Here is a 10,653-nt window from a genome sequence, read left to right on the forward strand (position 1 = left end):
TAATGAAAATCTGCTGTAATCCTTGCACTAATTAATATACAGATCTTTGTACACAAATAATCATTCTTCAAAATGTTTCTACTTTGAACAATGTCAATAACATCTGTAATTTTTGAAGAATAGAATTTAATAGTCCCTATGTAAAATGAATATAATCAGATTGATTATATTCTTTGCAGCTAAAGATGGAGAAGCTCTATACAGTCAGCAAAAACAAGACCAGGAGCTGAGTGTGGATTCAGACTTAAATTGAAGGTAGGGAAAACCACTAGGCAATTCGGGTATGTGTGCTGGTGGTTCAGTCATGCCCGACTCTTGCAACCCGACAGGCTGCGGCCCGCAGGCTCCTCTGTCCATGGGATTCTCCAGGCAAGAACACTGGAGTGGGTAGTCATTCCGCCTCCAGGAGGTCTTCACCCAGGGATCGAACCTGGTTCTCCTGACTACAGGCAGATTCTTTACCCACTGAGCTACCAGGGAATGACTTAAAAATCCCTTATGAGTATACAGTGGAAGTGACAAATACATTCAAGGGATTAGATCTGATAAACAGAGTGCCTGAAGAGCTATGGATTGAGGTTCCTGACATTGTACAGGTGGTGGTGATTAAAACCATTCCCAAGAAAAAGAAATGCAAAAAGGCAAAATGATTGTCTGACAAGGCCTTACAAATAGCTGAGAAAAGAAGAGAAGGGAAAGGCAAGGGGAAAAAAGGAAAGTTATACCCAACTGAATGCAGAGTTCCAAAGAATAGCAAAGAGATAAGAAAGCCTTCCTAAGTGAACAATGTAAAGAAATAGAGGAAAACAATAGAATGGGAAAGACTGGTGTTGAAGAAGACTCTTGAGAGTCCCTTGGACTGCAAGGAGATCCAACCAATCCATTCTAAAGGAAATCAACCTTGAATACTCATTGGAAGGATCGATGCTGAAGTGGAAGCTTCAATACTTTGGCCACCTGATATGAAGAGCAAACTCATTGGAAAAGATCCTGAAGCTGGGAAAGAGATCTCTTTAAGAAAATTAGAGATACCAAGGGAACATTTCATGCAAAGATGGGCTCAATAAAGGACAGAAACAGTATGGGCCTAATAGAAGCAGAAGATATTAAGAAGAGGTGGCAAGAATACACAAAAGATCTATATAAAAAAGATATTAATGACCCAGATAACCATGTGGTGTGATCACTCAACTACAGCCAGATATCCTGGAATGTGAAGTCAAGTGGGCCTTAGGAAGCATCACTATGAACAAAGCTAGTGGAGGTGATAGAATTCCAGTTGAGCTATTTCAAATCCTGAAAGATGATGCTGTGAAAGTGCTGCACTCAATATGCCAGCAAATTTGCAAAACTCAGCAGTGGCTGAGGACTGGAAAAGGTCAGTTTTCATTCCAATCCCAAAGAAAGGCAATGCCAAAGAATGCTCAAACTACCGCACAATTGCACTCATCTCACTTGTTAGTAAAGTAATGCTCAAAATTCTCCATGCCAGGCTTCAACAGTACATGAACCAAGAACTTCTAGATGTTCAGGCTGGATTTAGAAAAGGCCAAGGAACCAGCGATCTAATTGCCAACATCCATTGTATCATAGAAAAAGCAAGAGAATTCCAGAAAAAACATCTACTTCTGCATCATTAACTACACTAAGGTCTTGACTGTGTGGATCACAACAAACTGTGGAAAATTCTGAAAGAGATGGGAATACCAGAGTACCTTACCTGTCTCTTGAGAAACCCGTATGCAGGTCAAGAAGCAGCAGGTAGAACCAGACATGGAACAACGGACCGGTTTCATAATAGGGAAAGGGTATGTCAAGGCTGTATATTGTCACCTTGCTTATTTAACTTATATGCAGAGTACATCATGAGAAACGCTGGGCTGGATGAGGCACAAGCTGGAATGAAGATTCCTGGGAAAAATAACAATACCCTCAGATATGCAGATGACACCACCCTTATGGGAGAAAGTGAAGAGGAACTAAAGAGCCTCTTGATGAAAGTGAAAGAGGAGCGTGAAAAAGCTGACTTAAAACTCAACATTCAAAAAACTAAGATCATGGCATCCAGTCCCATCACTTCATGGCAAATAGGAGGGGAAAATGTGGAAGCAGTGACAGACTTCCCTTCTTGGGCTCTGAAATCACTGGGGATGGTGAGTGCAGCCATGAAGTTAGAAGACAATTGCTTCTTGGCAGGAAAGCTATGACAAACCTAGACAGTGTATTAAAAAGCAAAGACATCACTTTGCTGACAAAGGTCATAGTCAAAGCTATGGTCTTTCTAGTAGTCATGTATGGATGTGAGAGTTGGACCATAAAGAAGGCAGAGCGCCAAAGAATTGATGCTTTCAAACTGTGGTGCTGAAGAAGACTCTCAAGAGTCCCTTGGACTGCAAGGAGATCCAACCAGTCCATTCTGAAGGAAATCAACCTTGAATACTCATTGGAAGGACCAATGCTGAAGTGGAAGCTTCAATACTTTGGCCACCTGATATGAAGAGCAAACTCATTGGAAAAGATCCTGAAGCTGGGAAAGATTGAAGGCAAAAGGAGAAGAGGGCAGCAGAGTATAGATGGTTGGATGACATCACTGATTCAATGGACATGAACTTGGGTAAACTCCAGGAGATGATGAGGGATTTGGAGGCCTGACATGCTGCAGTCCATGGGGTCGAAAAGAGTCGGACATAACTTGGCAACTGGAAAACAACAATATTGCTAACATCAAATATGCGATTCTACTTAATATTTGCATTGGATAAATTTTCTGGCCACTGATAAGATTTAAGTGAAGAACCAAGTTGACACTGACCAAATTCAATGTTAGGTTTTTCTAAAGAAAGTAACATTCTCCAAAGTTTATATATTATTTTGTCTTAAATGAAAAGTATGTAGGTAGCACAAGGCATCCTCTGAACTGTTTTCAATTATTCTCCAATCATCAAATTTTCACTGAGATCCAAGTATCCTGTGGATTTTAAATATTGTGAAGGAAGATATGACATTGAGCAGACTTTGGCACTTTCAACCATGAATGTCTTTAGTTAGTATAAAAAAGCATGTCTTTAAAGTTCTGTCATGGTGGAAAATTCTCATAGCTAAGCTCTCGTTATTACAGTTTCTATTCAGCCTGGTCTGATCATGGAATTTCAGATATCTTGTTATCCATTTTCCATTTTCCTGAAGTACAGTCTTCCAGTTCTACATCCTCTAAACAGATTTTCAAATCATCTTGTTTAATAGCTACAACTTCTTTAACTATTAGTTTTTTCATGGGCCCGAATGTGGGATTGTCTTCTGTTGCCTATGATCTCATATGAAGAGCAATATTTTTCACTTTTAAACATTTTGGAAACTTGGAAGATTTACCAAAACCTTCAGAATAAAATTGACCTCTTCATATGTGGTCAAAAGGTACAAATTCTCAGTTATAAGATGCATAAATTCTGGGAAAGTAATGTTCAGCAAGGTGACGATAATTAATAATACTGTTATTATAACTTTGAAAGTTGCTAAGAGAATAAGTCTTAAAAGTTCTCAACACAAGAAAAAATGGTAACTGAAGTGATGGATGTTATTAACATGCTGGATGTTATATAAAAAGGTTGTAATAATTATTTCACAACACATACATATATCAAATTATTAATAATAATAATATCAAAATTATTATTGTTGTATTATTAAACTAATACAGTATTACATGTCAATCATGTCTCAATAAAACTGGGAGGTGGGACACATCAAGATACCACGGCCTGTTCACTGTGTTGTTGTCGGTCGTGTCCGACACTTTGTGACCCCGTGGACCTAGCCCACCAGGTTCCTCTGTCCATGGGATTCTCCAGGCAAGAGTACTAGAGTGTGGTGCCATTTCCTTCTCCAAGAGATCTTCCCCACCCAGATATCAAACCTGCATCTCCTGCATTGACAGGCAGATTCTTTACCACTGAGCCACCAGGGAAGCCCACGTGCTCACTAGAATGGCTAAAGAAATAAAGACTGACAATACCATGTGTTGATTAGGATACATAACAAACGTTTTCATACACTGCTGCTGGCAGTGCAAAATGACACTCCCAGAAAGTTTGAAAGTTTCTTGTAAAATTATATTAACACCTTATCAATGACTCGGTAGTCTCAATCCTGGGTATTTACCGACTAGAAATGAAAAATAAATCCACAAAAAAGCATATTCTTCATTCAGGGCTAGAAACAACCCAAGTATCTATCAACTCGTGAATAGATAAATTGTTGTATATCTATACCATAGACTACTGCTGCTGCTGCTGCTAAGTCGCTTCAGTCGTGTCCGACTCTGTGCGACCCCATAGATGGCAGCCCACCAGGCTCCCCTGTCCCTGAGATTCTCCAGGCAAGAACACTGGAGTGGGTTGCCATTTCCTTCTCCAATGCATGAAAGTGAAAACTGAAAGTGAAGACGCTCAGTCGTGCCCGACTCCTAGCGACCCCATGGACTGCAGCCCACCAGGCTCCTCCATCCATGGGATTTTCCAGGCAAGAGTACTGGAGCGGGGTGCCATTGCCTTCTCCTACTCAACAACAAGAAGACAGAGGTACTGAAATATACAAGAACTGGATGATCTGAAAAGAATGATACTAAGTGAAAGAAATCAGACACGGGCAAATACATAGTACAGAATCCATTTATATGAAATTCTACACAAATCATGACAGAGAGCAGAGATATCAGGAAACCAGCTTGGGAAGAGGGCTGACTATCGAGGCCAAAAAGGGGCTTTGGGACATAATGGAAATCTTCTGCATCATGATTGTGATAATGGTTACACGACTGTATGTCTTTGTCAAGCTCATCAAACGGTACTTCTTAGATTGATAAATTTTATTCTATACAAATTATCTCAATAAAACTGAGTTTAAATAATCCTCTTCTCTCCAAGAGCAAAGAATGGGTATATCAGGCCTCCAAAATAGAGGACCATTTGTCTGTTTTTTATAGAAGGCAGGAGAAAACATCTAATTTCTCCAACAGGTCATTCTGCCTTGCTTATAAAACATCTACTTTTACCTTAATAAGTTTACATTAATTTCTCACTTGCAAGAGATCTAACTAGGGTATTTCTTGATGGAAAGAAAATTATTTCTTAAGTAGCTCAGGAAGTCTAAACTACACAGAAGTATAAATCATAAAATCTTCTAATATCATATTCAGATGGCTTTATCCCTTCTGGAATGCTCATTTTCAGCTTTCTGTCTTGCCAATACTACTCCATGCATAGTCAGAGCAATTCATCACCCAAATTTTACAAAATCCATTCCAGGACTAGACTCATTGGGCTACAATGATTCCAGGAATTAATGTATTCCTAGACCATTCCTGATGGCCTAAATGTTCATTCTTTTAAAAAAGAAAGAAAGAAAAAAGAAAGGAGGGAAGAAAGAAAAGAAAAAAAGACAAAAGTTCTCAGAGTAAAATTGACTATTTCATCTGTTAGTCCAAGTGACTGGTCTACATTGATTTCAAACTTGTTGGTACATATTTCTAAGGATCAGAAGCATCAGTCTTAAGTTAACTCAGAACATAAAGCCCATAAAAATTTGTGATTCTTTTTTAGTTTAAAGAATTTGTAAGTATTTCAGGAATCTACAACTTGGAAAGATGAAAAAAGAGGGAAAGAGACTTTTCTTCAAGTTCTTTGATGCACTATCCCAGATGCAAAGGGCCAAATCACGAAGATGACATATGAGGTCAGTTGTTATGAGTTAGATTCAAATATACAAGAATCCAGACAAGGCAATAATCTTCACCTGTTGCAAGACATGTACTAGACGACAGACAAGGAGATTTCAAATTCGCATACAGCAGCTGGTTGTGGCAGGAGTATATTTCATGAGGGCGTGGCCTTTGTGCTCCTCTGTACAGTGACGCCTCAGCAGCCCTGAGATAGCAGGAGGCGCTAATCAACTATTACTTGTTGAGTAATGGGTTGATGAGTCTTTTCGGAGGGTTAGTTGGGTCTAGAGGAATGGAGTGTGGACATTACAGACACAGTGAGACTTCAAGGGACAGAAGTGTGACCAGTGACTTCTTGCCCCAACTTCCTATCCTTGCCACACGATAGCTGACCTTGTTTAAAAACAAGAATGAAGAAATGTTGGTGTATTCTTTCCAACCACAGAGTCAGACGAAGCCACTAGTGAGCAGCTGGTATCATTTTAATTCTGCGTGGCCTCATCCATCAGGAAGAACAGGGAAAGAAGGCAGAATTTTATCAATTTCCCAGTTCTTTGGAGTGCCTGGGGAAATATGTTGAAATATTTTAAGAATCAGATAGCTGCTAAATCCAACCATGTGATGTGGCAACCTGCATAGAAGTCGCTGCCTTCCGTGTGGATGGAAAAAATGAGCTCATGATAATGACTCAAACCCAGGGACATTGCTGTGTGACCACTGCCTTCTCTAGCTTCAGTCCTATTAAAAAGCACAAACAGGGCTCAGTGTGTACCAACCACGGTCACAGACAAGAATGTTGCCAGCTTCATAATTCATATCATTGGCCACCTCTCTATGAAGGAATTCACAAATTATGTATGATGATGTAATGATTTCTTATTTGTGTTACCTTTCAAAGCCTGGAGGTTGCTGTCTTCTTGGACACTGTATAGATGGTTATGCTTGACCCAGAAAATTTCTGGATGCAAACTCTGGAAGACTTTAATTAGTATTTACATTAATATTTTGTGTTAAGGAATCCGTATTTGTTTTTTAAAGACTTGTCACATTTTTTTTTTAATTTGGCCTATTAGAGTCAAGGTCAGGCTTGTAATTCCAACTTAAAATGCTTACTTCATTTATTGTGATTTTAAGCTGAAATTTTTCATTGTATAAACATGTATCGAAGTACTTGTCATACATTGAAACATTTAACAGAGTTTACAGTTTATCATTCTTATAAGTGTATTAGTTATATAAGCATTGTTTAAGAACTCAGTAAAGTTTTACTAAGTCAAACTAATACAGAGAATATCAAATACATTACACTTATAAATGCTGCTAAAATTATTTAGGCTTAATTAGCAAAATTTGTAAACAGGCTCAAACAAAAGCCAAAGTCCCTTTTAAAGTGATGTTTAAATTTGGTAGATTTATGAATAGTGGAACCTGAACACTTAAGGAAGGACAAAGTTTTTAACTTGGCAAAGTTAGTTAGTCATTTAGATATTAAAGTTGGCAAAGTTAGTTATTTAGATATTTAGATATTAGATATTAGTTAGTCATTTAGATATTAAAGTTGGCAAAGTTAGTCATTTAGATATTAAAGATGGCAAAGTTAGTCATTTAGATATTAAAATCATACAGCCAAAGCAAATTTCCAAATTCTCACTTCTGCAGACAAAGAAATTCTGAAGACTTTTTTTAAAAAGCCAACGCTGACAAAATTACATTTGAGTCACTAACTAAAGTTTGTCGTGTCCTCCTCCCTTTCCTGCCGCCTGTCCCCGCGGCTTCCTCGGAGCTGAGTCAGCTTCCTGACCTCAGGCCTCGTCTTCTGGTCTGCTCCTGCGTGTCCTGCTGGTGTCCTTCCACCCTCCCCTCAGCTGTGGCTTCCCTGAACTGTCAGTCACTGGGACAGATTCAACTGCGTATCCATTATTTACCGCACACTGTTAACAGTGCCAGGCCTCTTAGATTTCTAAGAGATGATTTGAACTAAATCTTGGTTTATACAATGGGATTAAATCTATAGGGTTAAATCCACAGTGTCCCCCAAAAGGCATCATCAGACCCAGGAACTCCACTTCCTGAGATGTGAGAGCCACTGACTCTTATCTCCCCAGCTACTTGTAAGAAAACCAGTTCCTCTGAAGTTCCAGGCTCACACACACCATTTGCCCTCACAGCCTCTTTCGTCTCACCATATGCGCACCTCCTATGCCTTTACTTTCACTTGTCAAAGACTTTGGCACTTGCTTAGACCTCTTAAGATCTACCAGGAGCCCAGATTCCCTGGTCATAGAGATGAGCTCCTCATCACCTCTCGGTCCCTACGCCAGCTCCTCCAGACCTCCTCCCCAGCACTACCTCGGTCACCCCCTGAACCTGGACATTACCAACAGTTGTCCAAGTTCAAAATGACTCACTTGGCCTCCTGCATCTTTCTCAGGGTCCACTTGTCCTGCCTCTTCCTCCAACTCACTGGTCATTTCTTACCTTCTCTTTCTTCCTTCTTTAGATTCAGGCCAGCACTTGGCACAAGCTGGAGCTCACAGTGGAAGGGCTAGCAGACCCTGGGGTTCCTGTTCTCTAAGCATTCTATGGAGAGTCATACTTGACCCCAAATTTCTGGTTCACTAGGTTTTCCCCCCTTTTTGAGGGGAAAATACCAGCCTGAGTGTGGCCTCCAGATGGTCTGAATATGCATGTGTGCTGCACAGGGGCACCAGAGTAGCCAGCAGGAAGCCTGGGGGAAGTTGGGATGATGCAGCTCTTCTGACTTCAGAGTCTCTGAATCACCCTTACCTCCCACGCAGGCAGGCTCTTTTGTCAATCGTGCCACCAAACACAGGGTTGAAGGAGAGGGTTTTCCTTCCCCCCAATCTCCAGAATCTTCCCTGTCCTTCCATATGAACAATTGGAAGCACCATCACCACCACCAGGTGCGATCCCTGGGTCAGGAAGATCCCCTGGAGAAGGGAATGGCACCCCACTCCACTATTCTTGCCTGGAGAATCTCATAGAGGAGCCTGGCAGTCTATGGTCCATGGGGTCACAAAGAGTTGGACAAAACTGAGCGACTAACATTTTCCCTGCCCCTCCATATGAACAGCTGGAAGCACTGTGACCACCACCTCTGCCAGCACCATCCCCACCGTCTCCATCGTCACGGCGTCCCCAGCACCATCCCCACCGTCTCCATCGTCACGGCGTCCCCAGCACCATCCCCACCGTCTCCATCGTCACGGTGTCCCCAGCACCATCTCCACCGTCTCCGGCGTCTCGGCATCCCCAGCACCGTCCCCAGCACCGTCCCCACCTGCCATAGAGACTCTCACTTCTCCTTCAGGTCTCCACTCACCTTCACTTCCCTTACTCTTCAACCTAGATATGTGTTCCCTTCCTTCATAGAATTTAGCTTAGATTGCAGCTAGATTGCAACTAGATGCTCCCATGTGTGTGATTAATGCCCGTCTCTCTCATGAAGCCATAAAAAGAATTATTTAGCTCACTATTGTATTCTTAATGCTTACCCAGTAACTTGTATATGGTATGTGTTCAATCAAAACTCTTGAATAAATCAAGATACTCAGGAGATAAAGAACTACAAAATGGAGTGCAGAAAGAAGCTTGAAGAACCGAGGAGAAGTCAGGAAACACTATCAAATTTGGCAGGTAGATTCCAAAAGAAAAATGGAGGAGTGGGAGGTAGTTCCTTCTGTTGAGACCTCATTTTGTGTTAATATCTCTGCTTGTAGTTTAATGTGTATTTGTTTAATGCTTTAACAAGTCTATAAGGCAAACATGACCTGCATTTTAAATATAAAGCAGGTCAGAAGGGTTTAGGACTTGTCAAGTGACAGTTAGGATTGGAACCTCAGTCTGTGTGATTTCAAAGTCCCTATGCCACGCCTGTCACTAGATCTCCATAGACAGCTTCCTATGCTTCATAATCTTGCTTGTCTTAGTAAGGATAATATTATTCAATGAGAATGTGAATGAACACTCAAATCATAGAAAAGGCTAGAGTTTTTATAGTATGTATGTGTATATACGCCCCTATTTTGTTGCAAGACTTCTTCATACAAATATTGTCCATATGAACTGCACGATTCAAGTGTGACTGCCTCATATGAGACTCTTAAGCAAAACAAACCTTTTTAAGTGATTTTTATGAATCAATATTCATTCCTGGCTTACAACAGTGTTTCACTTATTTTCTGCATACATACTAAAATACAGGTTCATAAAAAATGCTACTCTGGCTCTAGAGGACTTACATGAATCACTGCCATAAGTCAGCTTCTGGACGGACTTAGGGCGGACATCAACCATGACCCACGCACAGCACAAACACAGATCCAAAGCCCAATGGACTGGTTTCCAGGACTCAGCACAACCGGTCACACGCCTCCTCTGCAGCCTTGCAGGGATAGGGCAGCACGGCTTGTGAGGGCAGCAGCTTTGCCTGAGAGACGTGGGCTAAAATCTTGCCTCTTCCACGAGACTCAGGTTTTATGTCTGTTACAATGCCCCGAACCTGGTTAAGAGCTCAGTGTTAGCTGCTGTTTTCAACAAAGGCCCCAGTATTAGAGGGGCTTCCCTGGCGGCTCCATTGATGGTCTGCCTGCAGCGTAGGAGACCCAGATTTGATCTCTGGGTCCAGAAGATCTCCTGAAGAAGGAAATGTCAGTGCACTCCAGGATTCTTGCCTGGGAAATCTCATGAACAGAGGAGCCTGGAGGGATACAGTCCATGGGCTTGCAAGACTAAACCATCACCACCAGCAGCATTTAAACTGTGGGGATTTAGTTCCTGCTCTAGTTTGCTGTAGGTCAGTCAGTCTAATCAAGTTATTGATGGAGCCGGAAATAAATAATGAGAACATTTGTCCTGAGGGAAAGGAGTCTCACATAGTCACTTGGTCTGCCCACAGCCACCTTTCTATTTCCGAT

This window comes from Bison bison, unplaced genomic scaffold (assembly GCF_000754665.1).
Source record: "Bison bison bison isolate TAMUID 2011002044 unplaced genomic scaffold, Bison_UMD1.0 scf7180017864146, whole genome shotgun sequence".
NCBI lineage: Eukaryota > Metazoa > Chordata > Mammalia > Artiodactyla > Bovidae > Bison > Bison bison.